The sequence below is a fragment of the Piliocolobus tephrosceles genome, chromosome 2, assembly GCF_002776525.5.
Source record: "Piliocolobus tephrosceles isolate RC106 chromosome 2, ASM277652v3, whole genome shotgun sequence".
Classification (NCBI taxonomy): domain Eukaryota; kingdom Metazoa; phylum Chordata; class Mammalia; order Primates; family Cercopithecidae; genus Piliocolobus; species Piliocolobus tephrosceles.
The window spans coordinates 97,968,511-97,983,946 of NC_045435.1; the positions used below are offsets into that span (position 1 = coordinate 97,968,511).

At 53.2% G+C, this 15,436-nt stretch overlaps 1 protein-coding gene across 7 annotated transcripts in view; it reads left to right on the forward strand.

Annotated features, from left to right (window-relative positions):
• The first annotated feature begins 1,112 nt into the window (after positions 1 to 1,112).
• SCN5A (sodium voltage-gated channel alpha subunit 5) overlaps positions 1,113 to 15,436 on the forward strand; it is a 102,484-nt gene continuing 88,160 nt past the window's right edge. For 3 of the 7 annotated variants that reach the window (XM_023231470.2, XM_023231468.2, XM_023231464.2), the window contains exon 1: positions 1,113 to 1,267. The gene's annotated coding sequence lies outside the window, so the exon portion shown is untranslated. The remainder of the gene's footprint in view (positions 1,268 to 15,436) is intronic. The other 4 variants (XM_023231463.2, XM_023231467.2, XM_023231462.2 and 1 more) reach the window with 2 other exon arrangements.

A 15,436-nucleotide genomic window follows, 5' to 3' on the forward strand; every position in this document is an offset into this window, starting at 1 on the left:
GAAGGGGACCCAAGCGGGTTGCCCTGATGGCCCGTTTTGTTTAAACAAGAAGTGTGTCCCCATAGGTCCTGGGCATGGGCGTGTGAGCAACTGTTTGTCAGCGTATGTCTCCGTGTGTGTGTGCCTGTGACCATGTCTCTGAGTGAGAAACAGTTGGTGTGAGGGTATGTGACTCCAGGCACACATATACATACATATATGTACGTATATATGTGTGTGTGTGTGTTTGCGTGTGCGCGTGTGGGTGTCTCCGTGTTGGTTGCCTGCTTCCTTCTGGGTCTGGGTGTGTGTTTGGCTCTGTGAGCATTTGCGTCAGTGTGTTCAGGTAGGTGTGTACCGTTGTGCAGATTTCTGTGGCATCACTAAGTGTGTCTCCAGGAAAGTGTGGTTCGAGTGTGTGTGTGTCTCTATGTCAGTGTGTCAGTGGACGTGTGTCTAAGTCATGTGGGTGTCTAAGTTTGTCAAAATGTCTTCCTCAGTGTCAGTGTGTGTCAATGATGTGTCTGTCTGTGTCTGTGTGGGTGTGTGGGGGTGTGTATCTGTCTCAGGGTGCATGTATGTGTCTGTGTCAGTGCAGGTATGCCTATGGCAGCGTGTGTCTGTCTCGGCATGAGTGTCAGTATACGCCCATGTCCACGTGGGTGGGTGGGTGGGTGTCTGGTGTAGCTTTCCCAAGTCAGCAAGGTTTTGTGTGTGTGTGTGTGTGTGTGTGTGTGTGTGTATACTCTGGCGTGTGCTGATGTGTATGCCAGTGTTTGTTAATGTGTGCCTGTCCGCGTCCGCGTGGGTGGCCATCTGTGGCAAAGCGTCCCCGGGTCGGCGTGTGTGTACCCCCGCCCGTGTCTGTCTGTCCGCAGCCGCGTGGGCGGCTGTCTGTGGCTGTGCGCCCCCGGGTCAGTGTGGGAGTGTGCGCCCCGGCGGGAGCCGGTGTGTCCCCCCTCCGAGCGGGCGGAGCGCCACGTGCGGAGCCTAGGGCGCATCGCTCTGGGGCGGAGCCAGCCCGGGGCCCCAAGCCCCAGGCCGAGCCCAGGCGGGGCCCGCCCCGACCCCGCCCCCGACCCCGCCCCCAACCCGAGCCCGCGCGCCGCCTGCCCAGCCTGGTAGCCCGAACGGAGCCGCGGAGCCGAGACGGCGGCGGCGCCCGTAGGATGCGGGGATCGGTCCCCCGGTGCCGCTGAGCCTGCGCTCGTGCCCCGAGCCCCGCGCCGAGCCGAGTCCGCGCCGAGCAGCAGCCGCCCCCACCGGGGCCGGGCCGGGGGACCAGCAGGTGAGCAAGCGCCTCCGCGCCCGGCAGCCCTGGCCCGGCCGGAGCCCCCTCCGCCTGCCGCCGCCCAACTTTCCTCCCCGAGGGCCGAAGCCTGCAGCCCCAGCGTGCTCCTCCCCTGCCCGGGTCCGCCCAGCCGCTCCCTCCCGATCAGTGCCCCAGAGAAACGGAGGGGGAGAAGGGGCGCAGATCCGCCCGGCTAGAGGGTATCCCCGGGGGAGACGTCTCTAATCACCGTGCGCCCCCCTTCCCTTCCCTTTCCTTCCGGGTTTCCCGGTGCGCTGTCGAGGGCCGGGGGAGGGGGAGCTGCGGCCCCAGCTTCCCGGTCATCCCTGGCGCAGGCTCGGGGAGGGTCTGGGATTGGGACCCGGATTCCGGAGGCCGGAGACCCCAAGGTCAGAGCGGCGACTGGGCGCGCAGTGAATGTGGTTCCAGAGAGCGGGAGTTGCGGGGGCTGACCGAGCAGGGCTGGATATGGGGGAGGAAGCCACGCACCCCCTTTCTCTGGGCCCATGGGGAACCGTCCGCTGGGGCTGTCCTCTCTGTGGGACGAGAGCTCTGCGCGCTTAGACCACATAGAGATCTCGGTGCCCTTTGACGCCCTAACGGGGCCGCATCTCCTCTATCTGATCTCTGTGCTTCTCGAAGGGGTAGAGATGTCTGTGCGCTGAGATTGGAGAGAGTTCTCTGCTCCCCTCTCTCTGTCCGGACAGATCCACGCACCCTGATAGGAGGTGGCTCTTGACCTCTGTGTTATTTGATCGTCTTTGGTGGCGCCCTGGAAGAAAGTGGAGGTGTCAAGCCTTGACCGAGACGCCAAGGGCTGGTGAGGGCCAGAGGTGTGGGGACTGTTAGTGGTGGTGATGAGGATGGGGGGACATGATGCTGGGGACAAGTCCCTGGCTATAGGCCTGACTTGCAAACACCTGTTGGAGAGCAGCGCACAGCCAGATCAGGACGCCATGGCTAAGATAGTGCAGGACTCACTCTTGTGCTCCTTCGTGCCTTCAGCCCAGCCCCGGGCCATGGGATCTATCTCCTCTTAAGGTCCTGGGCCTATGTTCCATTCCCAGGCATCTGCTCGCCTCCTGCTGAGACCCCAGGTGTGTCTCCCAGTGAGCCTAGGCAGCATCATCCCGACAGTCACACCACGTGACCCCCACCATGCCATGGCATCCCAAGCCCTCTCCCAAGTTCCCACCATCCTTCAGGATCTAGTGGGACCCCGAGCAGCAGAGGCCCCAGCTACTGGGGGCCCAGGCCCTTGCCGCTGCCCTCCACTCCACTCGGTTAGAATTGGGCAGGTGCACATGAATTGACGGTAATGAGTGAGAGGTGGAATGAGGGTGGTCAGGCTGCTGTCGCAGGAGCATGGAGAGAGTGAAGTCAGGCGACAGACAGCCAGGGTGTGGAACACAGATTCTATGTTACGGTGTCCAGCTCTGTGCTGAAAAGAGCCTCATTAAACTTTTAATCATGTCATCACCACCATATTGTACAAGTGGGGATACTGAGGCCCAGAGGAGCTCAAGGACTTATTCAAAGTCATCTAGAGAATCAGTGGATTGGGGGCACCACTCAGTGTGAAGATACCTTGAGATCCTAGACCTGAGCCAGGAGGATCTAGGCAGAAGGGGAACTGGCCCTGGGGTGCCAAGAGCCAGCATTCAGCCCAATGTGGCATGGGCAGCTGCTGTGCTCTAAGGTGCTCAGCCCCCTCTCTGTGTGTTGATCAAAGCTCCCCAGGAAAAATTCTAGGATTGACTCACTCAGCATGAAGATTGGGCTCGGAGGACTGGTGGGAAGCACCAGAGACAGCTGGGGATGGGGGAACAGCGGAGGCTGGTGCCCAGGCAATCCAAAGAGAAGGGAGTCCTGAGGGCAGCCAGGGACAGTGCCAAATTGCAGTCTGTGTTCTGTTCAGAGGAGGCTGGCTTCTGCTCACTCTTGGGAAGGTTATTGGAAGGATGTGCAGTGATAGAAGTGTGTCCCCAGAGCCCACTCACAGGAGAGGTGGTTACCTTTGACTGGGATAGTCAAGAGTCTTATTCTAACAAAAATAACCCTCCACACTGGGTTTTGAAGGGTGAATAGGAGTTTTCCAGGCAAGAACAATGTAGTCTAGCCGTTAGGACCAGTATGTACAAAAGCACAGAAATGTGAAACAGCACAATTATTAGTTGAGTGATTCATTGGGCCCCATGGTGTGAGGAAGAGAAGAGCGGAGTTAAAGCCAAGGTCACAGTCACGGGGGCCCTTGTGAGCTCTGCTCAGGAATTGGGAATTTATCCTCAGTAATGTTACTAAAAATAGCTAACATTCACTGAGTGCTTTCTGCAGGCCAGGCATGGCACTAAGCACTTTATAAGGTTAATCTCACTGAATCCTTGCATCAACCCTAGAGATAGGGACCATCATAATGGCCATTTTGCAGATGGTGAAACTGGGGGTCCAGAAAGGTTAAATAGTTGCATACCATCACATTTTCTAAGTAGCAGAACTTGGGTTTGAGCCCAAGTGTCAATATCTGCTGTGTACTCTACCACCTCCCCAGCTCAGACCACGGATGTCATCCGAAGTCTTTCCATTGAAGGAGAGGTGACTGCCAGTTTACCACAGATAATAGAACTTATGGTATCCCATCTTCCTTCTCTGTCAAGTGTCGTGATGCTCTCCCATTCCCCACCTCCAATGTCTCACTAAGTGAGGTGTGCTGCCCCCTGGCGCACCGTGAGAAGAAGAATGGGCAAGTTAAATTTGGGTTGGCAAACTTGATGAAGAGCAAAGGAGAAGTGACAGATGTTTCATGGTTCTGATTTGAACCTGGTGTACTTCCGGGGACAGATGCTGACATCCAGAAGGTAGTTGGAGGGAAGGGCCCAGGAAGGAAGTATGTTCAGGATGGAGATCTGGGCTGGAAATGGAAACTTTGAGTCTTCAGCAGAGGTTGGTCATTGGAGACATGGTACTGAATTAGATTGCCCAGTGAGAGTACAGACCTGGGGTTCTCAATCCTGGTGACATTAGCATCACTTGGAAAGCTTTAAATAAAAATACCTATGTTCAGGTTCTACCCCTAGACGTGCTAATTCATTTGACCCTGGGATGGGGCCTGGGCATCAGGAGTTGTGAAAGCACTCAGGTGATTCTAATGTGGTGTAGAGGGTAAGAAGGAAGGGGGTTGAGTCAGGAGCCCAGAAACACTCCAACCATCAAAGCAGGAGAAGTCTGCAGAGAAGGCTGAGAAGGAGCAGCCAGAGAGGTAGGAGGAAAGCCAGGAGTAGGAGGTGCTGCAGAAGACAAGGAGAGTGCCCCGCTCAGTGGGGGAGGGAAAGTGCCCTGTTTCCTTCTGCTGAGAGACTTAAGGTGCATTCTCATAAGTTCATGAATAGATAGAAAAAGAATGAATAATTTAAAAAGAAGTGTCCATTAGATCGAGCCATGGTGAGGGTGCTGGTGACCTTGGTAGGAGAAACTCTACTCAGCGCCTGCAGAATGTATGCCCAGCACAGACAGGTTCTTGTTGAATGAATGAATGAATGAGTGACTTGGTGGGAATGGAACCCAGTTTGGAGTGGGTTGAGAAGCGAGCTGGAGGTGAGGACGTGGAGACAGCATGTGTAGACAGCTCTTTCAAAGAGTTTGATGGTTGAAGAGGGAGGAGAGAGATAGAAGGGAGCTGGCGAGGGGTGGGGTCAGGGAGGGCTGTCGGGAGAGCCTTGAGCGGACACTGTAGGCATGCGTGTCCGCGCAGCACATCGCCGTGCAGGAGGAAAGCCTTTCCCTCAGCCGCAGGTCTGTGAGTTAAGATTGTGCCAGTGAAGTGTGTAGTGGTTACTATTTGTTCATGGGGCAGTTGGGAAGGCCTGGGTAGGGGGAATAACTCTTTCTGTGAGTCTCCGAGAGGGAGATTTTGATGGCAGGATCTGTGATTCCTGCTGTGGGTGACGGGCAAGAAGGGAAGGGAGCCCTTGCTCTGCAGAGAGAAGGGTGTTCCAGAAAGCCCTATGTGGGGACAAGATGAGGTTGTCTAAGGCAGGTATCCCTAGGATTAGGAGAAGGGAGCTGGAGTAAAAGCTCTGTGGCTAAATACATGAAGAAGGCAGAGAGAGGAAAAAGCAGGGCCAGTGGGTAGCCTGTGGACAGAGGCTGGGCCCTATGGGAAGCAGACCCACTACAGGGCTGGCCAGGGCTGCAGGGGAAGCCTGGGATGGGAGAGCCCCATGGCCTGCTGCCAGCCCAGGCTGCCCTGATGCAGAAGTCTGAGGCAGAGTTCATGCGATTGGGCCATGGAAGGTTCTAGAAGGTGGGCAAGCTGTAACAATTGCTCTCATGAAGTTTACATACAAGTAGGGAGATAACATTAAACCAATCCATGCAGAAGATAATTTGAGATAGGCGCTAGTGCTATGAAGGAAATACAACAAGACAATGTGATGGAGAGACATGGCGGTGACTCCAGACTGGGTGGGCAGGGAAAGCCCCTTAAAGGAGGAGACTGAACTGAGACTTGAATAACATGAAAAGAACCAAGCCTGAGGAGATCTAGGGAAAGAATGTTACAGAGGGAACTGCAAGTGCAAAGGCCCTGAGACAGGGGTGAGCTCTGTGGGTTGGAGCAAAAGGAATGGGGTGGGGACGGAGAGGTTCTGTGCCTCTGTTTCTGACCCGCCCCTTCAGACTGCCCATTCGGCTATACACAGCTTACACCACTTGCCTCAGGCTGGCAGCGGTTCCTAGGGATGAGACTATTTTTAGACACAACTCTCCTCTCCGTGGGCCTAGAACATACCGTGTCTTTTTAAGATGATCAATATGGAATGACGCTATTTATAGAGACCCCACGTCAATTCTCGGAGCCTGGGACCCCCAGTGTGGGGAAAGTCCCAGGACCAGGCTTTGTGGAGGTAGGCACCACCCCTGGTACAACACTGGGGCCGTCTGACTTCAATTCTTTAACATTTATCTTACCTTCTCCACCCTGCCTGCCATCACCTGCCTTCCCTGAAGAACCACAGCCATGGGCTGGGGAGCTTGGTGCCACAGCCTCCCCCTGCAACTTCACTTCCCCGAGGGGTACCTGGTGTGCCCCAAGCCCAACATAAAATTTAGTTGTGATTTTCGAAGCCAGAGTCTGATAGAACAGCTTCTCAACCTCTCTTGTCCATTCCTCACTCTGTTCACTATTCTGGAGGGGCAGAAAAGGACAGTGAAAATCCTTAGGACCTCCTAGGTTCGCCTCAGAGGGCCAGGGAGAGATCTGCCTAGGACAGGAAGAATGCAAGGTTGAACTTGGGGGCTGAGCTTCCCTGGTGGGAGGTCAGTGTGGCCCAGAGCAGCCAGGGGAAGCTGCCTGGAAGAGGTGGGACTAGAACCCCTCCACAGAGGATGCACAGAATTCGGAGAAGTGAGTGCTCAGATCATGTGGCTGGACCTGTTGTCGGGAGAGAATGTCTATGCTCTGAGGCTTCAGTTCTTTCTCTCCTCTTCAGTTTCTTCTCCTGATTAAATCTCCTAGGGTGGCAGTGGAAAGTCATGTCCCCACAGAGCTATTAGCAGAGTAGAGGGATGGAGATGCTCTCACAACATCCGTGTGCACCCAGGAGGGTCCCTTGTCCACTCAGAACCCCCTGTCATCATCACCAAGGGCTTTCCCTGGCCTCCTAACAGCCCTGGGTGGCCGAGGCTGGTGCTGGCTGCCCCATAGGCTCAAGGTCACACGGGGATGTGGGCAGAGCTCAGACAGGACCTCTCCCTTGCGCTTGCCCAGGGAGCCCCTGTGGTTTCTGGGAATGGATTTTGAACAGGAGAGAGGCTTCTCCTGGCACCAGGAGAATGGTAAATGCCGTTCTGGTGGGTATTGATTCCTCGAAGGCCTGTGCGAGGCAAGAGGCTGCTTTCAAAGAGATGGCAGAGCAGAGAGAGGTACTCTGGCTTCAGGCACCAAATCAGTTCTCAGGGTACTCAAGCTACATTAGCCATTCCCCTACACTCAGGCTAGGCTGGGAGGTACCCCAAATGATCTAAGATGGCGGAAAAAAATCAGACCATCGGTGGGACCAGCCCAGCCCAGCCCAATCAGTGCACCCTGCCTGGCCGTCAAAACCCCAGCCTCATCGACCTGGGCCAAGCGCAGGAAAGTGGCCCAAACAAGCCCCTCAGAGCCAAGGTGCCAGCCCTTGGTTGCCCAGCTCTACTGCCTCTGGGCTTGCTCCTAGGAAGAACCCCAGCCCCGTGTTCATTCTCTACTGAGCCTAGGGCTCCACTCAAGGGACACCAGTGGGTGTGGAGTACAAGGAGACTGAGGGCCAGAGGCCACCCACCCCAGCCTCTGTTCCTCATGTTCTGCTCATAGACGTGATCGGAAGAAGACACGGGAGCTCAGCCGGCCGTTTGCAGCAACAGCCCCACCACTGTGCTGGGTCAGATGCAGCACAGACTGCCAGTTCAATAAAGCGCCAGCTAGTTGCCAACAAAACTGAAAACCCAAGGAAAGCCCCCACTTGCTTGCTGAGCCTAGGTGCCTATTAGATGTCTAATTGCTGAGCTTCTGTTTCAGGAAGTCTGAGGGAAGGAGAGAAAAAAAACTCCCTAAGGATCCCTTGGGGCCTACAGTCCCCAGAGATAGCTGGACTTCAGGTCCCTTCCAGTCCTCACCTTTTATGATCAAATTAAGGACATGTTCCCAGATGGGTGACTTGTATTCACAGTGCATTACACAGGGAGCTTAGCTCACACTCGCCAGCAAATACAAAGTAAAAATCTCAAACATCGTGTTGAGCAAAAACAGGCTGACACAAAAGAGCCCATAAGGTAGGATTCCATATGCATAAAGTGCTAGAACAGGCAAAACGAACCTAGGTGATAGAAATCAGAGCAGTTGACTGAACAGAATAGTGGGAAACTTTCTGGGGTGAGGGGATGTTTACTGTCTTTTTGGAGCGGCACTTACACAGGTGTGTGCGTTTGTCAAAACTCATCCAACTGTATACCTGAAGCATTTTCTTGTGTTTAAAGTATACCTCAGTATAAAAGAATATTAAGAAAAAAAGGTTGCACATTTGGCTATAATACATCATGGACACCTTTGTGGCATAAATTTAGTGTATTGGTTGATTGGCTTATTTCCCTCTGGACACTAAGAGACCCTAGAGGTGGGCCTCCCAGGTTTCCATCTCCCTTAGTGCACACAGTAGGTACCCCATAAATGCCTCAGTTGCCATGGCATCAATGCACAGTTCCTCTGTGAAGCTTTTTCAGCTCAAGTATTGAGAAAAATGAGTTGGAAGGAATTGAGCTAGAAAGAGACTTAGAATGCTGATTGCTGTCTTGGGCACCTGTGTGCCATGAGGGTGTTTCTTGGGCCACATGTGGGCACCTTTCTGACCTGATTAGGTGTACCATGTGGGTGTACACAGAGATGGTCTGGTGTCTGGGGTGGGATGCCCTTGGGTGACTGAGCTGGCTCTCCAACTCTGGGTCTCTGTGGTTTCAGGGTATTAGACCATCCAGGTCCCCACCCTGCTGCCTTGGCTGACAGCGAAGTGCCACTCAGCATATTCTAGATCCCCTGTGGATGGACCTGGGCATGTGTAAAGGGACTGACAAAGAAGACTCTGGCCTGGGGGAGGGGGATGCCCTGTACCCTGTGGAGGGGGTATCTGAACCATCTGGGTCTTTTGCAGTTCCCCTGGCCTGACACTCAGACACTGATGAACAGTCGATGGGTTGAATAAGCTGCTGCCAAGCCCCCGACCCCCATCCTTACTGTGGGGAAGGGCTATGAAGAAAAAATCAGGGCCGCCCGCCCTTCAGGGAAGAGAGTGGCTACCCCTAGGCCAGTTTGTCCTTGGGAGGTGGGCTAAATTCAGGGCTCAGGCCAAAGGGCCCTCAGCTCCCACCTCTGGAGGAGGACCCAGTCTTAGGGACCCCCATTTCATTTCATCCCTGCCGGGGGAATCACTTCAGCAGAGCAGCAGAGCTAAAGCGGGTAGGGTTTTCCTGTCAGCTGAATTAGCCTCGGTTTCAGCCTGGGTGTTGGAATAAATGAGATGCAAATGCATGTAAATGAGGGCATTCCCCGGCTTCAGGGTGGGTGTGTTCTCCTCCACCTCCGGGAGGGATGAGGATGATTCTGAAGGATTTAGCAAGATCGCTGGAGGCAGAGATTAAGAGTAGAGAAGGACAGGCTCCTCAGACTCCCATCTCCCCCAGAACTGGGCTCCAGACCGGACAGGATTAATGCCTATGCAGCCTCAAAGGAGCGGAGCCTGTGGGGAGCTGGTTAGCTGAGGCCCCGTGCAAGGACGGACCAATGTGCCTTTGATCTGGGAGCAAGGACCTGAAAGCACAGGCCACCAGCACCAGCTGGCACCCCCACCGAGCCTTTGTCCAAGCTGTTAGCCCAGGAGAGCCGAGACTGTGCAGATAATTGCCTGGGCGGGAGGGATGGTCTGAAACTTACTGTCAATCCCTCCTACTTACATCCCCCACCATCCCAACCTGTGACTTGAGCCTCCACAACCACCCACAGCCACTGCCAGACACCAGGATGGCCACTTTCTGGTCTGCAGAGGACAATGTTCTTTCAATTCTTCCCTGCGGTCCCAGCCCCCCAGCTCCAGCCCCACCCATCACTTATCTCCCCCAGAGACTAGCCTGAGGTTCAGCCCCAAGGCAGGTAGAAGTCTTTTATTTTATTTTATTTATTTATTTATTTTTGAGATGGAGTCTCGCTCTGTCACCCAAGCTGGAGTGCAGTGCAGTGGTGCAATCTCTGCTCACTGCAACCTCCGCCTCCCGGGTTCAAGCGATTCTCCTGCCTTAGCCTCCCGAATAGCTGGGATTACAGGCGCCTGCCACCATGCCCAGCTAATTTTTTGTATTTTTAGTAGAGACGGGGTTTCACCGTGTTGGCCAGGCTGGTCTCGAACTCCTGACCTCAGATGATCCAACCGCCCTGGCCTCCCAAAGTGCTGGAATTACAGGCATGAGCCACTGTGCCCGGCCTCAGGTAGAATTTTTTAAGGGCTTAGGGCCTGGTGGCTGGAACTTGATGTCGGTGGCATCCAATAGAAATATGAGTCACAAATGCAAGCCACATTTGCAATTTTAAATTTTCTAATAACCATATTTTTAAACCAAAAAAAGTGAAATTAAACTTGAACACATTTTATTTAATCCAGTATAACACTATCAAATATTATCTGTTTAACCTGTAATCAGTATTAAAAATTATTAACGAAAGTCAACATTCCTTATTGTACTAAGCCTGCAAAATGGATGTGACTTTACAATAGCACAACTCAGTCCACAGTAGCACTTGGTCGCCACATGCAGTGAATGAGTGGCCGCCCTGTTGTTGGATAGTGCTTGAGCTGGAGAGAAAAACTGCTAGGGAATCGGTTCTGCCAGGAAAACTGCTGACTCTTCGGGCATGGGCAGAAATCGGCTAGGTCTCCCTGGGAGCATCTGGGCTGCATAGAGGGAGAACCAGGCCCAGATGAGGCTGACAGGACTGACTTTTAGCCTTAAAGTGGGGGTCACAGACCCAGTCCAGGCAGATGGGCCATAGGCAAGCCATGAACCTTTATCCAGCTCTCTGCACGCAGAGGTAGGAGGCAATGTGGTGCAATGGGTAGGCTCACAGGCCTGGCTTCAGACAGACTGAGGCTCACTTCATCTGTCCTAGAGTCAGATTTCCCGTCTGTAAAACAAGGCTAATAACCCCCGTCTTTCTAGGATTGTTGCAAGGATGAAGTAAGGTGATCCACCAACAGTACTAAGTGCAGTGCAGGGCACAGAATGAGCATGTGATGCTGCTGGGGCGGTCCTTAGTCCAGTGCCTGGGGTTGGAAAAACTGAGGTCTAGAAAGGGGACTGAGTTACAGTGTGTGTGTGTATCCAGGCAATAGGAAGGTTAATCTCACACTCCCTCATTCTTTCATTCCTTCATTCACCAGCCCCTGCTTTGGGAGACCAGGACAAAAATCCAGGGGAGAGACAGGCAAGCAAGTAAACTAATCCATCCTGTGCTGAGGTAGGGATGGGAATTCAAGTGTGCCAGGAATACAGAGAGGAGGGAAAGAGCCCAGGCAGGGAGGGCTGGTGTGGGCAACAAGGAGGCCTTCTGAGGTGGATCTCTCATAAGAATAATAATAATAACAATAACCACAGTAGCAACTAAATTCATTTGGCACTTTCTGTGTGCCAAGCATGTACAAATATCAATACATTTATGTTTCACAGCAGCCCTGTGAAATAGATATTATTATTAACCTCATTTTACAAATGGAAAAACTGAGGTAGAGAAACATCAATTAATCTGCCCAAAGACACGACAAATGCATAGCCAGGGCCCAGATTCACTCAGGTGAGCTGACTTCCAAACACAGCCCTAACCACTTCCTTATCCCTAGAAACAGGAAATCTTCAAGAGGGTGAGGTGGGAGGCCAGAGGGGGAGGCAGAGGTGAATGCAAGGCCTGGTTCTCTGGCTCAGGGCATTTGCTCGTTGCCAATGTCAGCAAGTCTGGGTGAATTTCCTTGCCAGCCACCACAGACTCTCTTTACTGATGACTCTTCCTCATCCCCCCATTATCCCTTGTTGATTTGGGATCCATCACTTTGGGAAGAAAAGTATTCTGTGTAGTCATTTTTAGGACCGTGTACACAATGGGTGCTGATTAAATGTTCACTGAATCATTCAATTAATAAAATGAGTCTGTGAGGTGTTGATGGGTTGACATGTTCTCAAGGAAGAAATGCAGTTGCCTTACAAGCAGGGCTAGAAGTTCTGATGGGCGACTCCCGGCAAGGAAGCCTGGAGTGAGAGAGGTTCCTAGCTGTCGTCTCCCCATTTGGAGGCCAGTGAATGACTGGGGTGAAGTTACAGCTTGTCAAGCTACATCCAGTCCCATTCTCCTGTCCCTGGTGTTGCCAGTCCAGGAGCACCCAGACTCGTCTGTGGAGGGTTTCCAGTCAGCCAGGGTAGAGAGCAGGGGCCCTGTGCTCGTTTGTGGAGTGTGATCAGAGTATGATCAGGGAGTCCTGACCTCCACCGTTGGGGAGTGAGCTCCTGTTTTGAGGGCACCCATACCCTTTTCCTGAGCCTCTTCTTTAGCACTGAGGGGCAGGCAGAAGGGGAGTGCCCTGTGGGCGGGCAAAGCTGCACTGTGTTCTGGGGTTGGTGAGACTGCAAACCCTAGGTACTGGGTGCTCCAGCCCGAGGTCACCCCAACTGCAGGGCAGGAGAGAGGAGCACAGAGTGGAGGAATCCCACAGAGATTTTCTAGGAAGCCTGGGAACCACTTCCACACAATGCTTTGCATAAATTTACGTGGCAAAGAATATTCTTTGCATGCTGTGTTCCAGAGGCTCCGATTCCAAGGAGACCAAAATGCCAGACGTGACTCAGGAGGTTGAAGTGTGCTTTCCTTTGGGATCAGGGAGGGGAGTGAATAGGGAGGGGCTGCAGGAAAGGGAAGGCTCCCCAGGGTGACCAGCTACCCTGGTTTGTCCAGGACTGGGGGTGTCCCAAGGTGCAGAAATTTTACTGCCAAAATGAGGAGAGTCCCATGTAAACCGGGACAAGTAGTTCACCCCACATCCATCTCCCACCTCAAACAGTGCCTACAGCTGCACTCTACCTGCCTGACTGTTGTGTCCATGTCATAGCAGTGGCACCATTGCTGATTGAGCACCAGCTGTGTGCCTTTGCATTCAGAAAACCCTCCTTCAGGAAAGCCAGTTGAGAAAACAGTGCAGGGGGATCTAGTTTCTGGTGTGAACAGTTAATATTCTCCCTGTGCAGCGTCTCTACCTTGATGTGAATACACATACTACAGGCCCTGTCAGTAACCAGCAGAGGCCAGGAAGGGGCCAGAGCTGGGTGAGGAGGCACACAGGAACGAGTCAGTTTGGGTGGGTGGGCAGTCAGGAGAGGTGTCCTGGAGGAGGTGGAGTGGAGAAGAGAGCAGGAGATGACTCTGGCGTCACTCAGGGCACACAGAATGTTGGAGAATGTCTAAATCTAGGAGCAGGGGGCTGCATGTGTGGGATAGAAGGATAGAGGGAGGCACTGCCATGGTCCAAGCAGGGGCAAGGAGGCCTGTCCCAGGGCAGTGATGTTGGGTGAGGGTTGGGAGCTTGTGGCCAGTGCCAGAAGAAAGGGTGCCAGGAGGAGCCAGTCTGGAAAGGAAGATTCACAGTCTGCTCCCATCATGAGCTCTCAGGAACCTTCCAAATGCAGGGAGGGATGCATCCAGTTCCAGAAGCTGATGAACCTGGGGGAGGATGGAGTTAGGGGTGGGACTCTAGAGTGAAGCCCAAAGGACAGGGAAGCCTGGCCCAGGAAGAGTGCATAGCCGGATGGAGCAGTCCCAGCCTGATGAGCTGCAGTAGGGCTGGTGCAGATGGCCAAGCTGATGCATATGGAGCAGCTGTCCTGGGGGGTGGAGAATCATGAGGTGCTGGCATCTAGGGGATGAGCGACTGTGGTCTTACAATCAAGCCAGGTCCAGCTTCCTCAAACGCTGGGGCTATGTGAGACCAAGACCAGGGGCCTGTGCTTACCTATTTTCCCCTGCAACCTTCCACAGCCAGGGAATGGGTTCTGAAATATGCAGGCCTGACATCCTAGGCCTGAGAGGTGTGGCTGAACCTGAGCACAGAGCATCCTCAGACCACCCCTGAGCCCTCTTCACCCTGGCAGCACCGGAAACCCTGCAGCCGGGCCTCAGCCAGGCTTGGCCACAGCAGGGCGTGGGCCCTGAGCTGCTAAGGGAAGGGCAGGGGCAGGGCCAGAGCCAGGTGCAGGTGGCTGGAGAACAAGGGAGAAAGCGGATCCCACCCGCCCACCGGGAGCTGCCTGGGGGCCCCAGAGACAAAGGACACTCTTGGTAGGTTTACTTTGGAACATGAGGCTGCCCAGCTGCTACAGAAGAGAGCTTCATCTGGAATCTGGTTTCAGCAGCTCCCCTGGACAGACTATACCCCTCCCAGGCCAGGGCCCCGAGGGGGTGGATGCTCTGCTGGAGGCCAGCCGGGATAGGATCCTCCTTAGGACCTAGGGCTTCTTCACCAGGCCTTGGATGGAGAAGATTGGAGAGTTTATGGAAGTGCTTGGACATAGGACACCTGCCTCTCTGGTCTTCGTCCATCCCACAGGGCCACTGCAAGACTCAGAATGGAATTTCTCAGGTCCAAGGGTGGGGCAGACTGGGGGCCCAGTCCACACCTGGAAATGACCCAAAGCCTGATAAGTCAGAGCCAGAGGCCAGGGGAGTGGCTGAAACCACTCATGATAAGAGCATTATAGAATCCCAGAAAGAACTTGGAGGCTCGCCTCATCCTTCTTTACAGATGAGAAGCTAAGGTGCAGAGGAGGGGACCCCATGGTCAGCATCTGAGCAAGGACCAAGCCAGGATCTTAACCTTTCTCTACCAGTTGAATAAAGCCCATCTCAGAAGTACATATTTTGAGACAAAATAAAACACATACGATTAAAAAGGAAACCACCTATATTGAAATACAGCTATCAGAACACAGAAACCAATGTTTGATAGAGTAGTATATGTCTTTATTCATGTTTTAAATATTAAGATCTAGCAGCAAATCTAAGTGCTGTAATTTTGAAGTCGTGATGAGTATTAATGTTATTTGAGAGGCCAGCAGCAACTATAACATGACAGGGAAATATCTGCAGTTTCTTTTGGCCACAATTTCTGCTTTGTTGCCTATATTCACAACTGAAGGAAATGCTAAATTTGAATGAGAGGTTAATGAGAAGGAGATGTGATTTCTCCCCTAAATCTCTCCACCACCCCTTCACAGCGTCTGTTAAGAAGGGCCCCCTGCACTATTCATACATAGACAGGCAAAACTAATCTATGCCATTAGCAGCGAGGAGAGTGGTTCCCTGGGCAAAGGAGGGTGTTTAGTGACTGGAGGGCAGCCTAAGTCTGAGAGACTAGGAGCATTTTATCTCTTTGTCTGGGTGCTGGTTACCAGGTGTGTTCTGTTTGTGGAAATTCATCCATCTGTACACTTATGTGCATGTAACTGCGTGAATCCTTTATTTAATACAAATTAAAGACACACCTTTACTGGAACAGACGTACGTGCAGGTGTCAGCTTGCACCCGCACAGGCGCACTCTCTCACACACACAAAC